At 43.6% G+C, this 27,281-nt stretch overlaps 1 protein-coding gene across 2 annotated transcripts in view; it reads left to right on the top strand.

Moving 5' to 3' along the window:
- The window catches only part of bcar1 (BCAR1 scaffold protein, Cas family member), a 206,342-nt gene that overhangs the window by 40,117 nt on the left and 138,944 nt on the right, over positions 1-27,281 (top strand). Inside the window, exon 1 of one of the 2 annotated variants that reach the window (XM_052028411.1) lies at positions 18,663-18,825. The exons of the other annotated variant lie outside the window; for it this stretch is intronic. The gene's annotated coding sequence lies outside the window, so the exon portion shown is untranslated. Of the gene's footprint in view, positions 1-18,662; positions 18,826-27,281 lie in introns of those variants that run through there. 2 annotated transcript variants of the gene reach the window in all.

Below are 27,281 nucleotides of genomic sequence, written 5' to 3'. Positions count from 1 at the left end.
TTGGGTCATTGAAACGTTAACTCTGCCTCTCCCTCCACCACTGCTGTTTGACCTGCTGAACATTTCCCATATTTTATATTTGATCAATCCTGGTACCAGACCAGTAAATCTCCTGTACATCCTTTACAAGACCATTTAGATTCTTTCTGTGTTACTGTGTTTACAACAAGGAGCAAAGCCCTGGCTCAGACCTAATCATTAATGTACATAGCTTCCTTGATCCTTGGCTTTAGAAAGAGAAGCATTATAATTTTAAAAGGTTTCTCAGCCTTAGCCTCCCACTTTCAGAAAAAAATTGGAGTTTGTGATTGTCCAAATCTCATTTTTCTTGCACTCCAGAAGTTTACCGCTTAGTTTACATTGTCTCTCGCTCTCTCACCCTCCAAAATTTGGGTACAGCTCCCCCTCCTTCATATGTATCCTTGTCACTCCTTTTGTCCTTCGCCATCATTTCCATCCAGGACAGCAAGCTGATGAAGAACAACCAGTCACTGCAGCATCATCTGGAATTCACTGCCTGCAAGGGTGGGGGAATTGGAATTGGTTTGCCATTGTCACTTGTATCGAGGTACAGTGAAAAACTTGTCTTGCATACTGTTCATACAGATCAATTCATTACACAGTACATTGAGGTAGTACAAGCTAAAAGAGTACAGAATGCAGAGTAAAGTGTCACAGTTGAATTGCAGAGAAAGTGCGGTGTAGGTAGACAATAAAGTGCAAGATCATAACGAGGTAGATTGTGAGGTCAAGAGTTCGTCTTGTCATACTAGGGAACCATTCAATAGTCTTATAACAGTGGGATAGAAGCTGTCCTTGAGTCTGGTGGTACGTGCTTTCAGGCTTTTTGTATCTCTTCTGCCTGATGGGAGAGGGGAGAAGGGAGAATGTCTTGGGTGGGTGGGGTCTTTGATTCTGCTGGTTGCTTTACCAAGGCGGCAAGAAGTGCAGACGGAGTCCATGGAGGGGAGGCTGGTTTCCGTGATGTGCTGGGCTGTGTCCACAACTCTTGCAGTTTTCTTGCGTTCCCGGGCAGAGCAGTTGCTGTACCAAACCGTGATGCATCCGGATAGGAAGCTTTCTATGGTGCATCGATAAAACCCTCACTGCATTTAACCGGGGTACTTGTGTTAACACTTTGACAACATGTCTGAGATCCAAGGGCTGGGAAGTGAGATCAGCCTAGGTAGCTTGCTCTTTGGCTAGCATAGGCACAAAGGGCTGAATGGTCTTTTTCTATGATGCGATATTTTATGACCCTTAATTCTTCTCCCAATTAAATCTGATATGGTCAACTGGATAAAACGTTACAGAGTGGAGAACCGTGATTAAGTTGATATGTGTGCTGCTTACATAGGTGTGGAATTCCGCAAGAAGGCACCATGGACCTCATGGGCCTTTTCATTAGTGGCAGAACAAACAGTGAGCGGCTTACGTAAATTGCTCTTCTGACAATACCATCAATTTTGAAGCCACTTAAAGCAGTGAAAGCCTTAAAAATTATATGTTTCAATCAGTTGGTCTATCTACAGATAGAATAGACACATTTATTTTTGGCTTCCTGTAACTCATAATCTTGTTAATTCTTATGAGTTTCAGCCGACAGAATTGAAACTTGAAAGCAGCCACCCTGTTGTAGTGGGGATTTGTTTTGTGCAAACTCCAGGAATAACCAAGGTGTTATGAAAGCCACCAAACCAGGTTACAGAACAGTCTGTTACCCTTTCCATGAGCTCTTTCTACTCTATGTCTGTCCAAAATGTTTTCAAATTCCAAATCCTATTGTTGCTAAACAGGGCATTCCTTGTGTGTGATGGGACTGAGGACTTCAGTATGTGCTTGATCAAATACAACATCTTCATAAAGGCCTCGCTGGTTACCCCCTGTGATTTCTGAATATGCAACGCAACCTCTGGGGTTAAATTGCAGCTTCCAGGCCACCTCGGAGCTGCTGGAAGCAAAGATTGCAATGCGTAGAATTCCAGTCCTCCCAGGAGTCTTACTTTCTACAAGGGTAGTAAATCAGCTTCACATTTTGATCAGTTGCAGGTCTCTGCCTCTCCAATGTCAAGAAACCCTCTTAGAGTCATGGAGAGATACAGAACAGAAACAGAACTTTCGGCTCTCTGAGTCCGCACCACCATCAACTATCCACTTACGCTAATCCAATTTTAATCCCATCCTTTTTTATTCTCCCCACATTCTCATCAACTTCTCCCCAGATTCTACCACTCACCCACACAACGGGACAATGGCTACTAACCTACCAACCCACATGTCTTTGGGATGTGGGAAGAAACTGGAGCACCAGAAGGAAACCCATGTCGTCACAGGGAGATCTGCAGTCTGCACATAGACAGCACCAGAGGCCAGGACTGAGCCCAAGTCTCTGCACTGGGGCACCAGCGCTCTACCAGCTGCCTCACTGAGCTGCCCTAGTTAGAGAACAATAGAAGACTGGCAGACCCATATCACTTTGACAGTGGATGAGAATTGTGCAGCAAGATTACTCAGTTGGTAAATGCAACTCTTGAGGCAGATCCAATAGCTATGGGTCTAGATTGTGTCCTACTCATTAGCAAAGGTTGATGATGATCTCACTGGGGCTCCACAGCCAACCTCAATGCCTTTGGGCAGTCAGGCTGCCTTGTGGCATGGGAAGGTGCTTGTGAAACCGATCCATCACAACAGCCTTTTGAACTTTTGGGCCTCAGGTACATTGTCACAGTCACCATTCATTTGTGCTCAGCTCAGAGATGTTATCCAAGTTAATAGTCATTGTGCACCTGACTTTACCCATCTAGACACTCCTTAAAACCCACCTTTTTGACCAAGCTTTTATTCATCTGTCCTGTTTCTATGTGGTGTCAAATTTTGTCTGTGCACAACACCTTGGGGGTTTGTACTTCATCAAAGCTACTGTATAATGTCAGGTTTTTGCTTTTGTGTGCCCAGGTCGTGGAATGCAACACAGAAAGGAGTGGGTTGGAAGCCTTGTTTGCTGACTGTGGAGTTCTGGCTCTTAGCTATGGTCAGAAACTGCGCAGGATTTAAATTCACCAACTTTTGTCCATGGGCAAAATTCCATCAGTGGTAACTCGATGTATAAATGCCATGGGGAGTTTTGAACTCGGTGATTTCTTTAAGTGAGCAACAGAAATAATAGAGCCTCAAAATGCCAGGTAGGGCAGGACTTGTAACAGTCAAAGGACACCTCCCTCATGTCCTTCCCTTGTGCGGATTGGCTAGTTAGAGACAATAAAAGTTTCATTGTTTTTGATGTGGACATATCAGGCATGAACAATGTGTCCCCTGGGAGTTGGTTTACGGTTGTTTTCTGTGCTGTCACAGATCATTTGTGTTCCCCTTCTTAATAGAACTGGCTAAATATGATCTGAACCAAGGAGGACTGGAATTTTTTCACATTATTTGGCACCCATTTAGGATCATCCCTCGGGCTATAGTGGTGCACGATGGTGATTCTGTCCTGTTCCACAAGAATCTCCTCTGCTGTACTGCCGCATTTTGTAATATCTTCAGCCTCCGCATCTTCCAATAATGGAGGCTTTCTTCTGTTTCTGACTGTGATCTCCACTTGGGGAGTAGAATGGTAAATACAGTAGCACCAATCTATCTGTGCATTTAACTGCCATTCACTGTAATGATTTTGTGCTGCCTGGTGGGCCTCACCAAGGGAAACGGCCTTTTTCACATTGAGAATGGTGAGAGTTATTGATCTGTGGGGGAGGGGATCACAGATGTGAAATCTTTAAAGCAGTTGTGTAGCATTTATTGTTGGGATGGTTTAAACAGCAGTGAAAATAGTCCTCAAAAGGATTTTAAACTTTGTAATGACTTGTGTGCATTGATCTTCAAAGTCCACTTGAGCATGTTGTGGAGTTATATGGGAAGATGCCCTTTGGCCTACCATGTCTGGCATTAATACTTGGGTGATGAGCAAGGCTTCTGATCATTAAGTCATCTGAAACATTCAAGGGGTAAATTCAGCTCCTGGTTCTGCGCCAGGTTTGGTGGAAGGAGCATTGCAGTAGATCTGAAAAACTCTTGAGTTATTGAAAGAAGCAACTAGCAAGTTTTGCTCTTGATATATCAAGCACATGACCAACCCTAATGCCAGCATGGCCAAATAGCCTGCTGGAGACACTGGCTGGCTGCTGCCCATAGAAAGCTGATTAAAATGGAAAGTCCTGGAAATGCTCAGTACGTCGGGCAGCTTCAAAGGGAGGGAGGAACAGTTAAGGTGTCAAGTCAGTGATCTTGCATCAGAACTAGAATACTGTTTAATTGGGTACTCACCTTGGCCCCATATACTCATTTGCTCTGGGTTTGGATGCAGATGTAATAGGTGCCTATCAAAGACACTTGTAGCACACAAGGCCATTCAGCTCCTTGTGCCTGTGCTGGTTCTTTGCCAGAATGATCCAAAATGCATTGTCCTGAACTCTCCCCACAGCCCTGCTTCAAGATGCTTGTCTCTTAAAAACTGCAGTGACCATTCCCCTGTGGGAAAGCATTCCACCTTCTGACAGCTGTCTGCGTAAGGATTGGCCTCTGGCCAGGGTCCTCATTTTCTAATGATGTGCCCCACCCCCCTCTGCAGTCTGGGCTTTCCCTTCACACTCTGCGGAGTGGAGAGAAGGGATGGACTGCGCATTGTACCAGATGGCATTGAGAAGCCACTTGAAGGATAAATGACAGTTGCTGTAAAGAATGACATCATTGATCGAGACAAAGGGATCTCTTTAGTGGTGGGTTCTCCCCACAGGGCTCCACCATTGTGATAAAATACATTGAACGCCATAGGCAGCTTATCATCATTTGAAGGCCGATTAGGAATATTTCTGCAGTCACAGTGGCAGAATGATTAATTCTGTATTTGCTGCAGCAATTCGGAACAATCTGGTATTTCAGCCTGTCCCCAGTAAAAATTGCCTCCAAACTCGGCTTTAAGTAAAGAATTTTTGTAGTGTTCAGTTTTTATTCATTGTTAACAAATATCTTCAATTCTAAGACCAGGCCAATAACATGAAAATTGAATGTTCATGCAGCGGCTTTGCACATTGTGTCTATTCATAATCTTAACACACTAAGTGAAATGGCTGGATTTTCTTTTCGGATTTTTTCTGTGTTTGGATCACTTATTGTTCCCTGTTGGTTGAAAATGGACTGTTTTTTCAGTTGTATTATTGCTGTGTTCTCAATGGACTGCAACCCCAGGAGAAGTCCAGCTCGAGGCAGTCGCTCCAGGGCTAAATTTCTGCTTGCAGAGATCACCTTGCTGCCTTTTGCCCATGGTAGTCTGTCCATTTGTTTTATTGGAAGGAAGGCAGGAACCTGAAGCCCATCAGCTTCTGTGGGATTTGCAGATTTGGATCCTGCAATGTCAAAACTTTCAATTGTGGAGCAGGTAAAAGGTGAGATTATAGGTTTCATATTAAAAGCATACCATTGTGCATGCGCGCACGCACGCACACACAAGTTGCTCTGTTTGAGAATTTTCAATTGCAATTGACAGTGAGGTTGTCTGCCTTCTTTTTAAAAAGAAAACTTGTACCTTTCACATTGTCAGGACATTCACCAAAACTCCTTGCAGGCGGTGAAGTGCCTTTTGAGGTGTAGTCATGTCAAAATGTGGAAAGTACAGCATCCAATTAGTAGACAGCAAAACCCCAGCAAAGTGATAAAAGCAGAAAATGCTGGAAACATTCAGCAGGTCAGGCAGCATCTGTGGAACAAGAAGCAGAGTTAATGTTTCAGGTCCCAGTATTTTCTGTATTTATTTCAGATTTCATAGCATTACAGTTTTGATTTTGATTTTCCCAGCGACAAGATGGTGAGCAGATGTTTGTATTTAGTAATGTTGATAGAGGGATATTTATTGCCCACATTATTGGAGGTGAATGGAGATAGGTTGAAACATTTCTCTTTGAATATACCATGGTATATTAATATCCATCAGAGGTTAATAGCTCATTTGACAGACTGCACCTCTCTCAGTGCAGTGTTGACTTGGACTACAGCATCAACTGACTTCAATCTTAGCTATGGTTGTCTCCTAACATTGTAGAAAACATTAAACAGGGACTTCTAACCAGAGGGTTGGAGAGGAGTGCATGCAAGCTGAGGAAATGAGGTTGAGATATGTTTTAAAATATTTCTGTGTTGTGTGCACCCTTCACTGAGAAAGACTGCAGTGATGAAGAATGTTGCTGCAGATTTCATTGTTTATTGTGAATAGTAAGCTTGGGCATAAGTTGCTGCACGGATTAAAGCAGGAAGTGACTTCCTGCAACTGCTATCAATGGTCCTTTCATGGTGTCGAGCAATTGATGTCTGCACTGGGACATTTGCCTTGAGTTCCTGCACTCAGTCGAGCTGCCACGGTGCCCAGTGTAGGGTGGGTGGCAATTGGCATCCTGTTCTAATCATATTTTTACTTAGACACACACACACACACACACACACACCACACACACACACACACACACACACACCACACACACCACACACACACACACACACCCACACACACACACACACACACACACCACACACACCACACACACACACACACACCACACACACACACACACACACACACACACACACCACACACACACACACCCCACACACACACACACACCCCACACACACCACACACACACACACACACACCACACACACACACACACACCCCACACACACACACACACACACACACACACACCCCACACCACACACACACACCACCCCACACACACACACACACACACACACACCCCACACACACACACACACACACCCCACACACACACACACACACACACACACACACACACACACACACCCCACACACACACACACACCCCACACACACCACACACACACACACCACACACACACACACACACACACACACACACACACACCCCACACACACACACACACACACACACACACACACCACACCACACACACACACACACACACACACACACACACACACACACCGTGGTATAATTTGTTCTGTATTTCAATGTTTTTATTTTAACTCCCCCTACAATAAGCTGGAAAGTACATAATCTTTGCAGATATTGCAGCAACAAAATATGCAACTGATGGTATCAGTTTAAGTGAATTAATTGGATTCACTAACAGTAATTGGATTGAGATGTTTACCTGGCATTTCAATGAGTGTAATGCATCCTGTTTAATAAAGCCTAGCACTTGTAAGTAAAAGGGGAAATATTTGCACCTCATCACCCACTATCGCCCACACCCCCAACTCCTGCCAACCTTTTCCTTGGTGTGAGGGAAAGAGAGAACAACTAATAAGTATCATCAACATGATGCTATTTATTGTCAAACCGTGATGCAATTAAATGGTCTGTCAATCTGTTATCAGTACATCAATTTTGTTTCCCTTCATCATTTTTACCTGGATCACAATTCAGCAGCACAGTCCTAAAACACCTTGAGAAAAGCTTAAGAAAAGACTGCCTTGCTCTGCACTAATGTCAACTCTGTGCACCCCTTTTAACTCATCCTACCCTAATTTCCATCATCAGTCGCCCAATCTCCTGTGGAAGACACTACAACAGAGAAAGCGGCTTTCGGGAATTCAGGAGAAAGAAATTCTTGAGGAAAATCCTTTCTCTTGTAAGTGATCCAACGAGGTCCAGGAGGGTGCACCTTCATGCCATTCATAAAATGGTTTCCATTCACTGGAGCTTGCCTTTTGAAAGCATTCCTCCCTCACACTTAAGTCATCATTATTCACGTGTGACTGTGGTATTGATTCTAGTTTAATTGTTTGACTGTGGGATGCATCACAGCCAAACTCAACTAAATCCTTGATTGCCGTCCCATCCCATGTGAGAATTGGTGATGGAGAACACACGTTTTTAGCAAGTCCAAAAGTCTGTCAGCCTGAGGTACACTAAGGACAGACTAAAGAATAAACCTGGCACCATAGTAGAAAAGATGTGAAGGCCTTGGAGAGGCTGCAGGAAAATTTACCAAAATGCTTCCGGGAATGAAAGGCTTCAGTTACGGGAATAGGCTGGAGAAGGAGGTTGAAAGATAATCTGATAAAGGTGTGTAAAGTAATGAAGGCTGTGGATAAGGTAGATGGAAAGAAACTGCTTCCCATGGCAGACAGATAAAGACCAGAGGATGTAGAATGCAACTGATTGGATTGCAACGGAATTAAAAGTGACAGGAGGAAAAACTCTTTTGGGGGGAGCAGGGGAGGTGGCTTTAGTCAACAGGGAACTGGATAATTTGAAAGCATTTGCAGGAAGAGGGTGAGGGAGTGGGATGCTCTTGCACTGAGCCAGAATAACTTGGATAGTTTGAATGGTTTCCCTTTGTGGTGTAACCATTCTGTGATTCTAGGGGAAATTCTCTGTGATTCCATGGATAAACTCCAACACTTCCTTTTCCAGCCGTGAGAACTGTACAGTTTTTAATGCTTGTGTATGGAGCAGGATTTCTCTGGGCTGCTTGTAAATGTAAATCAGATGGTTTAATGGCTTGATCTGAACCTGCATCTATGATAATTAGAATGATGTTGATCTCTCAAGAAAAACCTGACTGCTGTTTGCTGAGCTGATGATATTTCCCTTTTGAAAAAATCTGGTATATTGATTACGATCCTTTGTTGGCATTACAATGTTAAACATTCAGAAGCATCCTCAGATCAGGTATTGGATGTGATGGGAATGAATGGGGACAGATTTGTTATTTTAGAAACCTATGCTTGGATTGTGTTGGTGAAAATATACACCAGAAGAAACATCCTATCTCATCCCCCACCTACCCCTCTGGTATAAGTTACTGCTCACTGACATTTGCATCAGAGTTATACAGCTGAAGTCTGAGAAGCCCTCTATTCAAACTGCTTGTGACAGTGAATTTGTCCCCTAATCCTCTTTAGCCACAACATTAACCTGCTTATACGGCTCATTTGGTTTGCAGTCTTTCTCCCCCCAACGTGCCATTAGTTCTGAGCTGTTGCGTCACTTACAGAAATTTATAACCAGCAGTATGGTGGGAACCAATGATGTTCTTTAAAAGTGCACTTGGGCTACTTGATTTGGCTTGGAACCAGGGAACGCAGATACCATTGAACTTGCACCATTAAAAACTGACAACAGAAGCATCAATCATAAGCATTAGAGTCTTTTGGTGTCAATGTGCTATTTTGGTAATGCCTTGATTCATGCTGCCTGTCCAGCCCCAATAGCTAGGTGGTGATTAATGGAATTTCTGTTGGTATCGATTTCATTTAGATCTGGAAGTAGAAGTGTTAAAAACTTGCTCCTAATTGTATCCTGGGTCATGACACAATGATCTAGGCAGATCCTTGGCCTTTATTTGTGTGTGTGTGTGTGTGTGTGTGTGTGTGTGTTGTGTGTGTGTGTGTGTGTGTGTGTGTGTGTTGTGTGTGTAACTCATTATCACCAACCACATTTACTCTTCTCTGTGGTCGTGGTGGCAGCAGGTATTGCTCAGCAGAAAGGGGTCTTTCCCCACTGCCACCCACAGAATCATCAAAGCATGTTGCACTGTGGGAGCCACTTGGGCCATTGCACCAGTTTCAGCCCTTTGAAGGAGCTATCACATCAATCAAAATGTTTTGGTTGTAACCACCCAGACTTTGGGTGAAAAAGAAGAGGAAAGCAGCTTTGAACTCCTCACCAAGAAGTGGTCAGGGCTATTCTTTTTGTAACTAGCTCAGTAGGTGCCCCGGTAAATAAACAAATGCAGCATGTTTTCCACTTCTGTTTTCTTCCATTGTTCGTTCTTTGTGTTTACACATTCAGTATTTTGCTGGAGGTGAGGTTTCGCCATGAAGTTACCGTTCCAAGCAAGCAGGAGACTTGCATCCAGTTCTCTTTTTATCCCAAGTGTTTTGACCAGGGAACACAGAAGAGGAAGAGGGAAGCACGCATGCATCCGGTTCCAACTGAGGCCAACAGGCTCTTGATTTAGCTTATTAGCTGAGGGATAGTATCTCCAAAGCTGCAGCTCTTCTTCAGCATTGTGCTGAATACCAGTCTTGATTTATTGTTAAGTCTGAATTTTGAGCCACACTTCTAACCTGACTCCGAGGCGAGGGTGTTATCAATCAAGCCTCATCTTCGACTTGTCTACGGCCTCAGTGATGCTGCTTCTCCTGTTCCAGCAGAGTCTGAGCCACTGGGCCAGGTTGACTTCACTGTCAGGTTTGTTATTCAATGGATTCCTTTCTTGAATGCAGCTCATTTTTATATTATTGATAAAAGTTGGCCAGAAGCTCCCTCTTGTCAAGGAAGAACACAGACTTCAGCAAGTCTCTGGTTCAGTTGTTGGGCGGTGCTGGGTTTACTGGTTTTTGATTGGGTAATGGTCCAAAAGCTGCAGAATACCTTGTTTAAAAGGAGTGAAAATCAGCCAGTGGCCTCTTCCCATTTCTAATGCACCCATCCCTCCAGAGTGGATACGATGTGAGGGCAGGATTGGTTTATTATGACTTGCCTTCCTCTGGCATCACTCGCAGTGAAAGGTCACCCATGAATAGTGGCATCTGGCCAGGGTACTGGAAGAGAATTGTGGAGCCAGACTGCAGTAAAGGAATTAATCCTTTCAGAACTGATGGTGGGGATTGAGAAGTGGAGAGAGAAGTTCGGAATGGCAAACAAAATGCTCATAATGAGTCTTCTATACACGACTTGTTCAAGTTTTCAGTCTGGTTTGATCTTACATCATCTAGAAATGAATCTTCAACCACAGTTGGGCTGGATTTCTGTGTGAAATTGGGCATGAAAGGTTCATTATACTCAGAGTGAGCCATTTTGGATCACAAGCTCTGGGATTCCCTTTGTGACCATCTCCCCCTCTCCTCCTTTAAGCCCCTTCTTAAAACTTACCTCTTTGAGCACAACTTTTATCACCTACCTTATCCTGGTTCAGCACAATGATGATTTTTGTGAGATAACATGACGATGATGTGCCTTGTTTCAAAATATAAATATAAATTGTTGTCTTTGATAGGCTGTGACAGCTCTACATGTTGTATCGTGGGTGACATTTGCAACTGCTCAGCATGAGCTCTGCAAACACTCTACCTTTGCCCCATCCCAGACTCCAGGACCTGCCCTTGGACCCCCCGTGTAAACTGCAGGGCAGTTTTGGCAGCAGCCACTAGCTGTGTGTGGATGTCGGAGCAAGGTCCATAGGGCAAAAGATATGGTTGTGATACTGCTCCTCATCTGACCCATGGCCTGACCTCCTCCTTCCAATGTTAAATCCAAGATGCTGAGATCAGAGTTTGCTGTTGTGGGACCAGCCTGATTAGGATCTGCACATTGAAGGTTAGCTTTTTGCCTGTTCGTTTGCCTTGAGGCATGGTTTGAATTTTCTCCTGTTTGTGCACTGGTGCGTTTATATTTTCTCCAAATACAGAATTTTTAATTTTATTGTGTGCTCTTTGTTGGGAAATTTCCCCTTGTGTCCTTTGTTCATCATCACTGATGCTGAACATGGACAGTCAGTCACCTTTGTTGTCTTATTTTAAAAATAATGATCTTCAATAATTGTCTCAAAAAGCATTGGATGATAATGAGTAATTTATGTGCATTCCCATTGCGTGCTGCTCCCAAAGGACTGCACAAAAAACACTCGACATAATCAGATCCCAGTCATCACTGTTTGTGGGCCTCACTCAGGGGTGGGGGGGGGGCGTCTCAACACCTGGCAAGAGGGAAGGGAGGGGAGGGTGGTGGGGGTGAGTTGCCTGCCTCACGCAAGCTGCTGTAATCTGTGAGGGAGCCTAACAACACAGATGAGGTTTTGCACATCACAGCGGTTAGTGATGAAGTAGGTTAAGCAGTAATTGTTGTCCTGTACATCACCCAAGTTTTTTTTTCTCCCTGTGCGAGTCTACACAGTGAAGGCTAGGTGGCCTGCCTCCTAGTGAGGGCATCGCACTTGGGCAAGCACTCCGACCTTTGCCGTGCATGTGTCTGCATTACAAGAGGATATATTTATAGTGAGTTGTCGTCATTCCTTGGCCTTGGCGTACTCCTCCATCAGTGCAATGCCATCCTGCCGAGGTGTTTGATGTGGTGACAATCCAATTTATTTCCAATAGTCCCAATTTTTTTTAAGAAATGAAAAGTCCCTGTGATGTATTGTCAGATGTTCTAATTAGCTAAAAGGGGCCTGGATTCTGAGCTGAATTGTATTGTAGTCTGGGAGCATCATTATCCCCTCTGCAAAGTCTCCATCTTATTTGCCATGATGGTGGTGTTAGTGGTAGCTGGGCTGGAAGGAGAAGTAATTAGCTTTAGAATCTGGGGGTGTTAACTCTTTCAGCAGAGCGAGCACTGTTAGAATGATTGCCAACAAGCCTCTGAACGGTCTCTTCACCAGCACTGAAGGGCTGACACGTCCAAGCAAGCATAGCAACAAAGAGAAAGGTCAACTGCTGAGTCTAGGGTTGCCAACTCTGTTTGGATGTTTTACTGGAGGTTTCATCATGTGACCTCCCCCTTGAACTGCTGCAACCTGTCAAACCATTTGCCCATATCCAATTCATATAACTAATAGAGTTCAAACACAGTGAGCAAACTGTTACTTTTAAGGTGCTTATTATATTCATCTGGGCTGCTTTCAACAGTATCCAGCGGACTAGACTTTTATTGCCAGCAAACCAGTTCAGTCCTGGCGTGCTGGCAACCAGAACCAAAGCACTAATGCAAATCGGTCTAAGTTGGAGGGAGAAAGAAGTATGAAACGCGCAGCATTTCAGACTAGGTACAACTTAAGGCTGGTATGGAGGCTGAATGTGTTTTTAAAAAAAATAAAATGGCATTCCATGTGCAAACTGTGCAAACTAGAGTAATGAGTGTTTGCTCACACACAACAGTTTATGTTTGTCTCCTTTACATAAGGGGTGATTATATGTATATGTTTAATTCCCTTTTTTCTGTTTTTGCTTAAAGTGAATTCACTTGGGGTGGAGTAGGTCTGATTCCCGGTTCTGGGGCTGGTTGTGGATTTGAAGGTAATTAGCTGTTTTGCAGCAGATGTCGGTGGATTTTCCACATCAGATGCAATTATTTTGAGTGCTCCAGCTGGGTTATGGATACTCATGAAGCAGTGCTCTAACCTCCTACAGTCTTCCGTTTTCTCTTTCTCTCTCCTTCCTTCGATGCATTTATTTTCGTTCCCTTTCACTGATGGCTGCCCGTCCACTCCCTGTGGCAAGGAAGACCTGAACTTTTTGTCCTGCCATGACACCAGAAAATACTCGATATACTCAGCAGGTCAGGCAGCATCTGCGGGGAGAGAAATAGAGTTAATGTTTCGGGTTGCTGACCTTTTGTCAGTGGTCATGGAGAGAACATGCAAACTCTGCACGGACACCACCGGAGGTCGGGATCAAACCTGGATCCCTGGAGCTGTGAGACAGCAGCACTTCACCTTGTTAACGAACTGCCGCTGCTCAGTGTGCTGTCCCAGTTCAGCACGTACGATGCATTGATCCCAAGCCACTTCTGCTCCACATGCCTTTGTTCAATGACATTCAGGGATTCCAGACATTAGTTTCAACATTAGCTTAATTAGTAGAGCACAGGAACAGGCCCTTCAGCCCATGATGTTGTGTGGAACTAATTAAGCTAATGACATCTAATTAACCTAATCCCTTCTGCCTGCACATGGTCCATACCCCTCCATTCTCTGCATATTCATGTGCCTCCGTAAGAGCCTCTTAAACATCTCTATTGTATCTGCCTCCACCACTACCACCCCGGCAGCGCATTCACAAAAAAAGGGAACCCACGGTAAAAGATACCAGCTGTCTACCCTATCTATGCCTCTCATAATTTTATAAACTTTTATCAGGTCTCCCCTCAGCCTCCGCTTCTCCAGAGAAAACAACCCTAGTTTGTCTAACCTTTCTTATAGCACATGTAAGGAGTATCCAAGCAGCATCCTGTAAACCTCTTCTGCACCCTCTCCATAGCCTCCATATCCTTTCTGTAATGGGGTGACCAGATTTCAATGCATTACTCCAGATGCAGCCAAACCAGAGTTTTATAAAACTGCAACATATATTCCTGACTCTTGAACTCAATGCCTCGACCAATAAAGGCAATCATGCCATATGCCTTCTTTACCACCCTATCAGCTTGTGTGGCCACTTTCAGCTTGTGTGGACCCCAAGATCCCACTGTACATCATGATCCCTCAATTCATGTGTAAAATAATTTTTAAAAAATTGTTCCATTCAAAGCTGACATTTAATCTGTTCAAAGTGGGGAGTGGGACTGAACTGGCTATTCGGATCTCTAGAAGGCAATGAAAAAACATTCACTCTATTGTTGTTTTTCCTGTTTTTTTTCCTGAACTATTGAAAGAGCTTTTACTGGAGGTTAATGTCTCACTGGGCCTTCTAATCTTGGCCTTCCTGCCTCTCTCCATTTGCTCCATCACTTCCTAATGCGTGTCCAGGCAGGTAAGGCGCTGTCCCAGGAGGGCACATGAGGAGCGATTAGTCCTGGAGCAGGATGTGGCCATAGCTGTAGTAGGCTGAATTGCACCTGCAAAGACCTGCCATAATTCGGCTTCACAACTTTGGCCGTATACCTGGAGGCTGTTCATGTGATTTCTGGTCATGTCACATCTGGTCACTGTGGTTGTTGTTCCCTTCCATGAAATTGCTGTGTTTTGGTATTCTGAAAATCTCAGTGTAAGAGTTATATCAGGACGTACCAGATTATTATGTCATTTCGATGCTCAATTTCGTTAGGAATGTTTTGGGACTGTGGTAAGGAGGCATTTGTTATCTGTGTCAGGGTTGGATATGCCAAGCACAAAATGTACAGCAAACTACCCATGAACAGTAAGAACTTTACACTGTGTTACAAAGAGTTACTTTGTTGTAACAAGCTGGTTTACAATCATGTCATGCACTATAATATAGAGTGTGAATGCCAAAAAACAGTGTGCCATTTTCCTGCAGAGCTTTGTCACCGCGATCCAGACTCAGCGAATGACAGAACGATACAGCACAGTAGGTGCTATGTAGCCAGGAGCTCTGCTTTTACAAAGTGCTGTCCAATTAATTCCATTCCCCTGCCCAGCAAATCTTTCCTTTTTTATAAAATTGTTATTGGATCCACCTCCACCCGACCAGGTCAAAATAACTTGTGACGTTTAATCTTTTTTTTGAAAATTGTTTTCTATACCACTGATTCATTTGCCATTTGCTTACCAGTTAGGTTAGAGAGTTAACACTTTAATGCTGGACTTCCCTATGGCTTGTCCTGCTCAGTCTGTTGCTGTAGATTGAAGTTGTAACATTTATGATGATGAGGTGGGACTGACTATGAGAAAATTTTCGATCACCACCTGAAACGGAAGGCAGGGAGGTAATGCACTCGAGTGAATAGACGCTTATAAATGGGATGATTCAGGCGAGTGGTTTAGGGGTGGGTGGTGGTATCCCAGCCTGTGATATTGAGAGAATACAAAGAGGGCTGCAAAGGAAAGGCGGCTGAAGTGCCTGGGAAATCCTCCTGTGTGGACTCTGTGATAACCTGGGAGAGCTGGCAGTCCTTGCATCAGATGAAAACTGTGAGTTTCTCCAAAGTCACACGTGGGCAGCCAGACTAGGTCGATGGGAAATGATGAGCCCCAAAGCTGATGAAATATGGTGGCTTGCAAGTCCTGCTCCCCCATCCAAACAATTTAAAGAATGTCGCTGTATTTCTGAGCCAGGAAAGCTCCCGTGTTTGTTGATTGACCTGACGACGAAGGCCTTACAGTTTAACAACACTGCTTTGGTGATGGGTTTGAACGACTCCATGGGGACTTAACAGTGCAGAGTTCACGACCTTTCTTTTGTCTTCCTTTCTGTCTTTGAACACATTCTCAGTTTGCAGTGGAAAGCTGTTGTCTTTGTTGCCAGTGACAGCACTAATATATGGCTTTGTTAATGAGCAGTGATGTTTCAAAACTAGAGAGCAATATAGATGAATCCAAATGAACATATTTGATGTCAGTGTATAAATCAAAGATTATTCTGTCTTCATCGGCTAATTACTTTATCACATTGACTATAAAATACTTCTGGTAATCTGCAACACTTGTAGTATTCAACAACACAATAACCTTCACAAATGCTCACAGTCAGTGCATATTGTTAATCGGAGCTGATGGTGTTACTAATTACACATTAAGAAAAATATTGCTGTTTTCTGCTTGACACCAATTACTGGAAATCTTTGGATTATATGGTGAGTATCCCCAGCACTGTGTAAATGGTCAGTGTCCCTGTAATCCCTGCACGCTGTGTAAATGGTCAGTGTCCCTGTAATCCCTGCACACTGTGTAAATGGTCAGTGTCCCTGTATCCCCAGTGCGCTGTGTAAATGGTCAGTGTCCCTGTATCCCAAGTGCTGTGTAAATGATCAGTGTGCCTGTATCCCCAGATCATTCCTTGACCTGTTTTGGAGATATGGACTGTTCTTTGATGCTTTATTGCAATGTCTTGTTTTCATGCTTTTGTTACTCTTAACATTAAACTATATTTCAAATCAAACAAACAAGCTTTTTCTGTGGGTTAAAAATTACCCTGTAGGTTACTGTAGTTATTAAGATTGTCATGAGGACTGGTGACAAATCTCTTTCTAAATTTGTAGATAGAAAAGAATTCATTAATGTAAAATTTTACTGTTAATGATCTTGTGATTTTTATTTGGTCCATTGTATCCAGCTCAAGTTCCTCTTTGCTAAACAGACTTTTTGTGAAGACAATACCCTCTTTTAAAAACTGCTGCCAACTTCATATTTCTTTGTTGGTGGAAATTGGCAAGGTTGGCATTTCTGGTCCACATATTAACAGGTTATGAAAAATCAACCCCATGGATGGGTTGAGAGCCAGGCAGGGCAAGCACAGCAGGTTTCCTTCTGAAAATCCAGTAGTATCATGTTTGTTTTTATTTATTTCCAGTTTATTTAATTACTTGAGCTTAAATTCACTTTGTGTCATGGTATTTGAACTCCTTTCTAGACCAGAAGTCTATGCCCTTAGATAGTAGTTCAATAACTTAATCACTGTGCTTATACGCTTCATGAAGCAAATAGTATGTTCCCGAATACAAGAATTGGAATTGGTTTATTATTGTCACTTGTACCGAGGTACAGTGAAAAACTTGTCTTGCATACCGTTCATACAGATCAATTCATTACACAGTGCATTGAGGTAGTACAAGGTGAAACAATACAGAATGCAGAATAAAATGTAACAGCTACAGAGAAAGTGCAGGGCAGGTAGACAATAAGATGTAAGGTCATAACGAGGTAGATTGTGAGGTCAAGAGTCCATTTTATCATACTAGGGAACCGTTCAATAGTCTTATAACAGTGGGACATAAACTGTCCTTGAACCTGGTGGTACGTGCTTTCAGGCTTTTGCATCTTTTGCCCAATGGGAGAGGGGAGAAGAGAGAATGTCCTGAGTGGATGGGGTCTTTGATTATGCTGGCTGCTTTACCAAGGCAGCGAGAAGTGTAAGGCAGCATCCATGGAGGGGAAGCTGGTTTCCATGACGTGCTGGGCTGTGTCCACAACTCTCTGCAGTTTCTTGCAGTTATAGGCAGAGCAGTTGCCATACCAAGCTGTGATACATCCAGATAGGATGCTTTCTATGGTGCATCGATAAAAATTGGTGAGGGTCGACGGGGACATGCCAAATTTCTTTAGTCTCCTGAGGAAGTAGAGGCGCTGGTGAGCTATCTTTGACGTCTACGAGGTTGGACCAGGACAGGCTATTGGTGATGTCCACTCTGAGGAACTTGAAGCTCTCAACCCTCTCAACCTCAGCACCATTGATGTAGACAAGACCATGTGCACTGCCCCCCTTCCTGAAGTCAATGACCAGCTCTTTTGTTTTGCTGACATTGAGGGCCATGTCACTAAGCTCTCTATCTCTTTCCTGTAACTCTGACTGATCATTATTTGAGATACGGCCCACCACAGTGGCATCATCTGCAAACAGGGGTGTGTGGAGGTGAATGTTTTACCCTGGGTCTTCCGGAGTGGAGCCTCAACCTGGGCTCACCATCTGCATTCCCCACAGCTGTCGTGTAATCTCGCTTTCCCTTGATTTAGAAGATTCACAGGTGCAGACAGTCTAGGAGCAGATTGGAGACGGGCCAGTGTAATGGAATGATATGGATGGCCCACAACAAGGCCTGCTCGTGAAACTCCTCCAGAAGCCTTTGGCCAGAAAGGTCCTGCCCCCAGCTTTGCTGGCAGTTAAATCTGACACTGACTTTGAATGACATTCAGAAACATTTAAGCTGTTCCTTTCATAATAAGCCTATTTTAATGTTTTATGAAAATTAAACAATCACTTCAAAGTACTTTTTTAAGTATTTATAAAAAATAAACAAAAAATTAAAAACCGTGTAACTTGGTTTCTTCTTCCCTTCCATGCAGCACCACCAGCGTTATCCAAATGAATGGGTGCACAGATCTTGCACCATCTAACTTGGCGCAGGATCCGAGTGTGAGTGCTCCTGGGGATCTCAGCAGGCTCCTGCTCTGCTGCTAGGCTTGGCTGTTAGGCTGCGTTACCCATGGAACTGCCAGAAAAGCTTCCCCAAGTCCAGGCTGTTGTCTTCCTTGCACCAAATGAAACATGAAAAGTCCCAGTAGATAACTGTTTGTTCCTACTGTCGAGGTGTTGAGAGAAGGAAGAGATTAAAAATTGCAGAGTGAAACCTTTTCTAACACATCTTTTTGCAGGTATGTTTAATATCTCTGTGCGCTTTCCTTGCTTTTTATGAGAAACTTGGTGTTACAGGCAAACAGAACAGCATGGTGCAGTGATAAAACTCTCTGGCAGGGTACCAGAACTGCTGTTTACAATGTTTATTAAGGAGCCTGCGTACATTTTTATTATCTTGAATGCTGTTTTGGGGAGCCTCATGAGGTGCAATGTGCATTATGCTGGTTCATTTTACTAACAATAGTCTTCTCCAACGACCTTGCTATGGCCTCTGATGCAATTTGATTCCTGCCTCCATTCACGTCCTAACTGGTTTAAGACATCAATTAAGTACACTGAGTTTTTTTTTTGCATTCTGCGTTTGAGTGATTGGCAGGCTAAACTCTTTGTGCAAGGGATGTCACATTAAGTCCAGTTGTACACCAGAGCCTTCATCCCACTGGTGGCTACATGTATTGTGCAGGGTCCACTGAAGTATCTATAAAAGCTGCAAATCTAGCCTTTGCAAGAAACCTTCAATGTGCAGCACTGGCTCGCTTCTTTGACGCTGACAAGTGATTTGATTTGATTATTTGGATTTTACCATTGACCAAGACCACCAAGAGAGTGATTAAATTAAGTTTATCTCATAAAAGAGAAATCCTTCCCACCTATTAAAATCCATGGGAGTAGCAAGGCAGCATTCTTTCTTTTGTGGAATTAACCATGGCAAATTAGTATAGAATTCTTACCTTCCCCTGATCTGAGTTGGCCATAGTGCTGTCAGCTACCACCCTAGAGATTTAAAGTAATGATACTGATGACTCCTGGCCCATTTTAACAAGAAGCTGTAAACCAGTGCAAAGTTCGTTTGTGACCTGATCTTTGGCTTTCTGAAGTTGCAGCAGTAGTAGAATGTGCTGTGAGATGGAAATATCCTGCTCAGAAAGGTGTTAAGTTGATCCCAGGTGATTCCAATGTTGGGCAACTTTCCCAGTGATGAAGGTGTAGTGCTACAAAAGGCCTTGGAGTCGTTGGTCTTGGGAAGGACAAGTCACGTAAGATTACTGCTCACTGTGCAAGGATCCTTGTTGAAATATCTTCCGACGGGAATATGGCATGCATTGAGTACACTGTGCTGGAAGACTGGAGTGTAGGTGTGGGGTGATTGAACTGATGGAGGAACAGTTTCTCAGTAACAGCTGTCATCATTAGCAAGAGAAGCGAGGAAGTTTGTGGGGGTGGGGTAATGGAAGCACATGGAATCTCTACCTGGCCAGTGGTAGGGATGAGTGATTTCCTGGGAAGTGGGGTATTGCTCTGTACCACATGCAGAAAGGGAACTTTTATATTATTCTAGTTAATCATCCTTTTTCTTGTCACTTGTTCCTGGTCTTTTCTCTCCTTCTCTCTTCAGTCCTAGTTTTCTTTCTCCCTGAGGCTGTCTGGAACTTTAATTTCCTTAACTCAGTGGTTTGAACATTTCAGACATCCAACCTGCCATTTTGGGGAGAAACTGACTGTCAGATGGATAGAGCTTTAGTAGCCTTGGAATTGGCAGGGATTTGGAAATCCTTCTGGAGGATCCAAGGGCAGGTTAACATCTGCCTGCACCTGGGAAATCTAGTGGAGGTGGCCCTCCACCAGAGCATCATGGATCACAGGGGGCAGGGTACAGGACGCAGGCTAACTTCGAGTGTCCACACATCCTTAGGCAGTAACATCTCATGAGGTTTCCATTTTGTATTGTGCTGCCCTGGGACATTTGATGACGATTCGTCCCTGTACCTTGCACCTGCAAACCCATCCATTTGATGCTGCAGTGGAGGACCTCCTCTGACAAGCTGCTTCCCCACCTGAAACTCCTCCCCTCCTCACAGTACTGGTGGAAGCTGTCTGTCATGGGCAAGTTTGGAGTTTGATGCCCGCTGCCTGCCTTTGGACTATTAACAGCACTGCAGGATTCCTTGCTGCCTTTCTCCAGCCCCACTCTCCGAGGTGAAGAACCTGGGAGGCTGCACTGATTGTCAGGAGCAAGGTTGCACAAGAGAGGTGCAGCCGCCTCTTCACAGATGCAGGATAACCCTGGACTGTTGCAATCTCAGAGGAAGACCTCTCCAATTCTGAGACACTTAACAAAAGCCTGAGCACGTGCTTGATCCCTCAGCACAGGGGTGCTCATTAACAATGCAAGTACATTTTAAGCGTAAAGGGAAAGAGATTCGCTATGTGATTCACACCATTAGTTTGGCACCCAATTTGTGCAGAGCAAGTTCCCTTGTGCAGCAATGGGATTAGGATAATCTGTAATGTTGGTTGAGGGAGAACTATTGGTAGGACAATGGGGGACAACTCCCCTGCTTCTTCACAATCTGATCTTTTATATCTGATCTGTCAGGGAAAAGTTTAATGTTTCCTCTGAAAGTAACTACGGAAACAGTGCAGCACTCCTAGTCCTGCACTGGATTCTCAGTTTAGATTATGTGCTCAGGTCTCCGAAATGAAGTGTGAGCTTATCATCTTCTGTCTCCGATATGTGGAATGATGAATTAACATTTCACGTGGATGGATGTTGCATCACATCCCCATGTGACCCACACAGTGGGAGATGGGAGAGAAGAAAGGAAAAGATTGGCCGGCAGTCGTAACAGGAAAGATTTTAAGTGGAGGGACTCTTTTACCGCTTTCCACTGACTGGAGGTCAGACCTGGCAAAGTGAACGACCGATCCCCTGGCAATCACCATGTGTGAGTGAAGTGTGTCATTGTTGCAGGCCTGGACTGCTCACCAGCTGGACTCCCACAGGAAGCACGTAGTCACTGCCGTGTCTCTGTTTGTTGACGCTGCTTTCCATTGTTTGTTCGGTCTCAATGATCATTCATCCACTTTACATGGTTATTCTTTCATTGGCACATGGGGGAGAAAGAACTATTTGACAATAGTGCAATACTGGGCGCTGTGTGTTGCCGTCGGAATATTTTCCATGGTTTATCTTTCTAGTTGCTATAATGAATAGACATTGTTCTTTGGAAGTGTGCATCCATTTTCATCTTCACTTCAATCTATGGTACTGTGTCACGCACTGTGGTACTGTAGAGTGATAAGTGTGCTAAAGGGAAGTATCACTGTGTGGGTCCAGCTGAATAGACTGGATCTTTTCCTGTAAGTCATTTTTTTTTTGTAAGTTACATCCCTATGTGTGCCAAATTGACAGGTTAAAGAGTTAGTGTGTGACATTTGATGGCCAGGTCTGTATAAAAGAGAGGAATTCCTTTAATAGTTAATCTCCATGGGGCATCTCTGCTGTAAGCCTGGTATCCCTTGTTACCCGTAACGTGGAACCATTTTCTGGCTGTTGTTTTTGCATTCCAATTTATTTTCTTCTCTGTCTGCCTGTCTCTCTGTCTGCCTCTCTCTCTCTCTGTCGGTCATTCTGAATGCCTTGTACCACACTGGGGTGTGTTTTAGATGTGAAGTGGTTATGTCCTCATACCTCACCTAATGAACCCCACTCTGTGTAAGTGATGGTGCCAGGTCTCACTGCGAGGAGGTGCCGTGGAAGAGCCTTTTGAGATTGAGGCCAAGCTTGTCCTCTTCTATACCTCTGCTCTTTCAGCAAGGATTGCCGGAAGGTGATCAGAAGCTGGGTTCCAACCCAGTGGTCCCAGAGCACAGAGACTAATCATGACACCTACGTGGTGCTCTGGCTGTGAGCTGGTGCCTTCTGTAAAGAATTGTCCAGTTCACCAGTATGACCTGCTGTGAATGATGTGAGCTGTTGTGTTGCCATTTTGGCGTTCATTCTTTTTGCTGTTACAGCAGTCCTTGTTACTTGCAAATTTGCTTTGATTTTGATGACAACTAGGTGGTGAATGATTTCTGCCTTGCTGTGTCCACATGTTGCAGCTTGTAGCTGTGATGTGTAAGTTTACCACCTCAACCTTGTCACTCACTGTTTGCTCAAAACGTGTGGGTGACTTTTGCTTTTCATCCACTTTGGATGAAAGTGAGAGGGTTTCATCTAGTGTACTGACCAGTGCAAGGAGTAGCATTTCGAGCATGTCAGTCTGCAGGGTAACATTGCTCGCATAGTCTGCATCGCTGTTTGGGCTTGGGGTTGTTCAGGAGCTTGTAACGGACTGCACGGTCGGGATCCACTCCCCTGGTGCATGGAATAGGTTTGTTGCAATGGGAGAACCTTGCCTTGCAACTCTAGTGCAACCTTGCAACCTTGCCTTGCAACTATAGTGATGCTGAAGTTGAGGAGTTTCCATTCACAGAGATGCAGCTGATTGTGTCCATGTACAGACCCCCTTCATCAGATTCACAACTGATTATCCATTTGAGCAGCAGCCATGAGTGTCGTGGTTAACACAACCAAAACTGTCCTTGAGATTTACGTTTGAAACCTCAAGAGTCACTGAAACTCGTTTTCTTTGCCTGGTGAATCTTGATTGCGTGTGAGTGTATAAAAACAGTTCAACACCTGACTGGAACTTCATTACAGCAGCAACAAAGATCTGCTTCTACAGCACTGCAATATGTCTCAGAGACATGGTCAATGACCGCTCTTGGCACTGGAAACTGGACCTGTTCTCCCGGTGGTCTCTGCCATGGATGGTTCTCATCCACTTCAAGGAGGCTACTGGTAACATTGGAGATCCATCACCAAGTAGCATGTCCAGCAGTGACAGAGACATTCAACATTGGCAGTCTCTTTTCACTTGATGGACATCTGGGCTGATCACACTGTTGTTGAGTCTGAGCTCTAATGTTTCAATATTGAGCTCAGCACCAGGTTTTGACTGCTGGATTCAGGCTCGGAGCAATCACTTGAAAAGGGTGACCCAGTGGTTAAGTTACTGAACTCGCAGTTTAAATTCAAGAATCTAAATAAATCTGATATATATAAAAAATAGTTAATTTTAGTAACAACCCATTTCCCATTCAGAATTTCCTTCAGGGAACGATATCCGCCAGTCTCATCAGACCTAGAATTGTGGTTGAATCTTAGTTCTCTTCAGTACAGGAACACTTGGGGATAAGCAATAAATACTGACATTGACACTAGTATCCACATCCCGTGAACATGTAAATAGAAATATGCCATGACAAGGGAAGCTAATTGTTGGAAATACTGTGAATGGTAATGATGGACATTATTTACATGTATCAAATCCAAGGGGCGAGGGTGTGTCCATTTATTTCCCAGGCTGATTCTGCCGCATGCATTGAACTTCAGTATGCTGTACTACAGAAGTAGACTGATTTTATATTGTACTACCTGGCGGTATCCTGGGGCACGTGCCAACATCATGCCCTGAGCATGTTCCAGTCGATCTGTGGCATTACACTGGGATAGGGTATGATTTGCCGACTTGGCTCAAAGTTCCTCTGCGACTTTTTTTTAATCTAGTGGTGTTCTGAGCCTCAGAAGAGAGCTGGTGTGCGCAGTTCTGGAACTGATCCTGGCACCAGCTCAATGAATAATTCAGATTTTATTTTTGAAAACCTTTCTCTCTCTCTCTCTCTCTCATGCATTTTAGGATTAACACATCATCAGCAGCATAATACATGCGTTCGGTGAAGTTCCATAAACCTGCAAAACTCTGACCAGTTGAGTAAGTGTAGACCACTGTCCCTGGACTCTTTTATGTGCTCATTAATGAAATCTTATAGGATTGTGTGGGCAGCTGAGGGCCATTCAACTTCTTGAGTCTCCTCCACCATTTAGTTAGTTCATTGCAGATTTGCACCTTAATGCTATCTCTCAGAGGCCTTAACAGTCATGCCTGGCCAGAATCTATGAATCTCAATTTTGAAATGTCTGAGTCATTCTTAAGAACTCTATGGGAGAACATCAGAGATTCCTACTACTCTTTATATGGAGAAGTGTTACCCGATATCTTTGTCTGCAGTGGTTCACGGGTTCATTTGGGTATCTTAAATGATTCAGATAGGGACCATGTCGATTCATTTCTAGACTAACGGTTGAACAATGCAAAGGCTTCATGTGCTCATGTACTTGTTTGGCCAAACCGTTCCTTTATTGTCATCTGGTCACCAAGGAAAGTTGTATTCTCTTCCATCCTGGTTGACCCGCTAGTATACCACCAACTGTTTCCACCATCCACTGTTTCCAGCACCCCACCCCGTCCTTCAAAGGATCTAGGCTGTTGCTTCAGTGCACCGCTGAGGGAGTTCGACACTGTTGGAAATAATGTCATTCATGAGCCCTGTTATCCACCCACTCTTTGTGGACATAAGCAGATCCAATGACATTATTTTGGAGTAAGTCAGGGACTTCTCCGTAGTTTCCTGCCCATTTTTGTTTAACCTCAAACAAAATCCCAAGACTGAAGACAGTATTGTTTTGACAATCCTTGCTGTTTTTTGTTTGTGGAACCTTGCTATTCACAGATCGGCTGCTCATTCCCCACTTCATGGCAGTGACCATACTTCATTGGCTGTAAAATAAAAAGGTTTTGGGAGATCTTGAGGTCATGATAGATGCTTTATAAATGGAATTCTTTTTCTTGCTTAAAGCTCTCCTTTGACCAAGTTTTGTGGCATCACCTTTAACATCTTCAACTTTGGATTGCAGCCCATTTAATTTTAATAATGCGTGTGTGCAAAGTTAAAATGTTTATACAAGTTTAAATTATTATTAATAAGTTAAGGTATTATATCCAGTGTAAGAGCCCTACATAGGACTGACAACCAAATATGAGGTTAGAGATGCATGGAGGACAAATTGGTATCAACTTATGAAGCAATTAGGGATTAAACTATGTAAGTATAGAGTGATGAAAGAGCATTGGAACCAAGTTTGTTTTGTTTCTGATGGTAAGTACAGTAAGTTCTTGTGCTTTTTGATTTATTGTGCCCAGGCTTGGATGCCGGATGTAATAGATCATTCCTAATCTTTGGAAGGTCTATTTTTCATTTCTTGCTTTGATGGATAATATGTCAGTATGTTTCATTTTCTGTTTAGATTGTCCAATGTAAGTGGGATCCAAGCACTTTTTGCAGGTGAACTTTACTACCAGAGTTTTATTAATTTCTGCAGGTTTATTAAATGGCTGTCAATGAGATTAAATGAGGAGAATAATGATTCTTGATGCATTGATATTTGTTATAGAATGACAGTAGGCACTTTCACTTTATAAAAGGCTGGTAGAAAATATCATCAGAGTATTAGAGTTGATGTGTTTGTTGTCAACTGCCCTCTGGATAATGATGACATTTTCTGTAGCCACAAAGGAGGGGCCTCAGTGGCAGTGACTCAGTCAAAGAAAGGTTGTTTTGTGAGGAACCTTGTCCCACTCCTTTGTCTTTATCTAACGCAGTTGCAGTGAATTAAATAAATTGTCTGTACTTGTTAAAAATTGACCTGGATTTTGCAGTTGGTGGTGAAGGCTGTCACTTGTGAAATCTGTGGCTTGGATTTCCTTTTTCTAAGGGAATTTACAATCAGGTGACATCTACAGGAAATCCAGCGACAGTGATCTTCTCACGTTGGCTGAGAAGATCAGCTGCAGAGAATAAACTAGAAGTAAAAAGCACAAATTTGATTCAATTTTGTACTGTGCAGAAAATGAAGTTGGTTTATACATGGGGTGTAGGTTAGAACCTGAAATATTAACAATTTTAAAAGAAAATTTTGAACGATGGGTCAAAGGGACTTGGTACGAGTTAGGACATGGGAAGCAAAGCTCCAGATATTCTCAGGTTTAGGGAGGTCAGAATGAGCGTGGTGGCTGGCATCAAATATGACAGCAAGGGTACATCAATTTCCCCAGTTGCCAGAGAGACAGAGAAGAGAGGGAGAGAGAGAGAGAGAGAGAGAGAGAGGCTAGGTAATGGCATTTTGATGTGGACTGAATCTGATGGCTTCATCGTGACTATTTAATTCGATGAAACTTTGGCAATTGGGTCCTGGCTATGGGATAAATAGGCTGACAATTTGGGTGTATTTAGAAATGAGGTACCAAACTGGTGACCCAGTAATCTGTGTGTTAAACAGCATGCAATGGGCAGAACTGAGCAATTCTCACAGCAATCGATCAGATCAAAGTTCTGCAGTCCTGCTACATCTACTCGTGAATGGTGGTGGACAATTAAACGATTAATGGGTGAAGGGGTCTCCAAGAGCAACCCTGTCCTTGATAAGGGCGTGACCCAGCATGTGAGTGCCAAAGAAAAGGCCGAGGCATCACTGGCTGAACATGGTTGTGAATGCTAAGTGGATAATTCATCTTGGCATCCTCCTGAGATCCCCATTGTCACAACAGCTGTTCTTCAGCCAATTTGACTTGCTCCATGTAACATCAAGAAACAACTGAGAGAACTAGATATAACAAAGCCTGTGGGCCCAGACAACATTCCAGTTGTGGCAGTGAAGACCTCTGTTCCAGAACTATCTGTGCCTCTACCAAGCCATCCTGGTGCAATTACAACACTGGGATCTACCCAACAAAGTGGAATATTGCAC

The sequence above is a fragment of the Pristis pectinata genome, chromosome 13 (assembly GCF_009764475.1).
Source record: "Pristis pectinata isolate sPriPec2 chromosome 13, sPriPec2.1.pri, whole genome shotgun sequence".
NCBI lineage: Eukaryota > Metazoa > Chordata > Chondrichthyes > Rhinopristiformes > Pristidae > Pristis > Pristis pectinata.
This window is presented reverse-complemented; position numbering and strand designations above follow the sequence as displayed.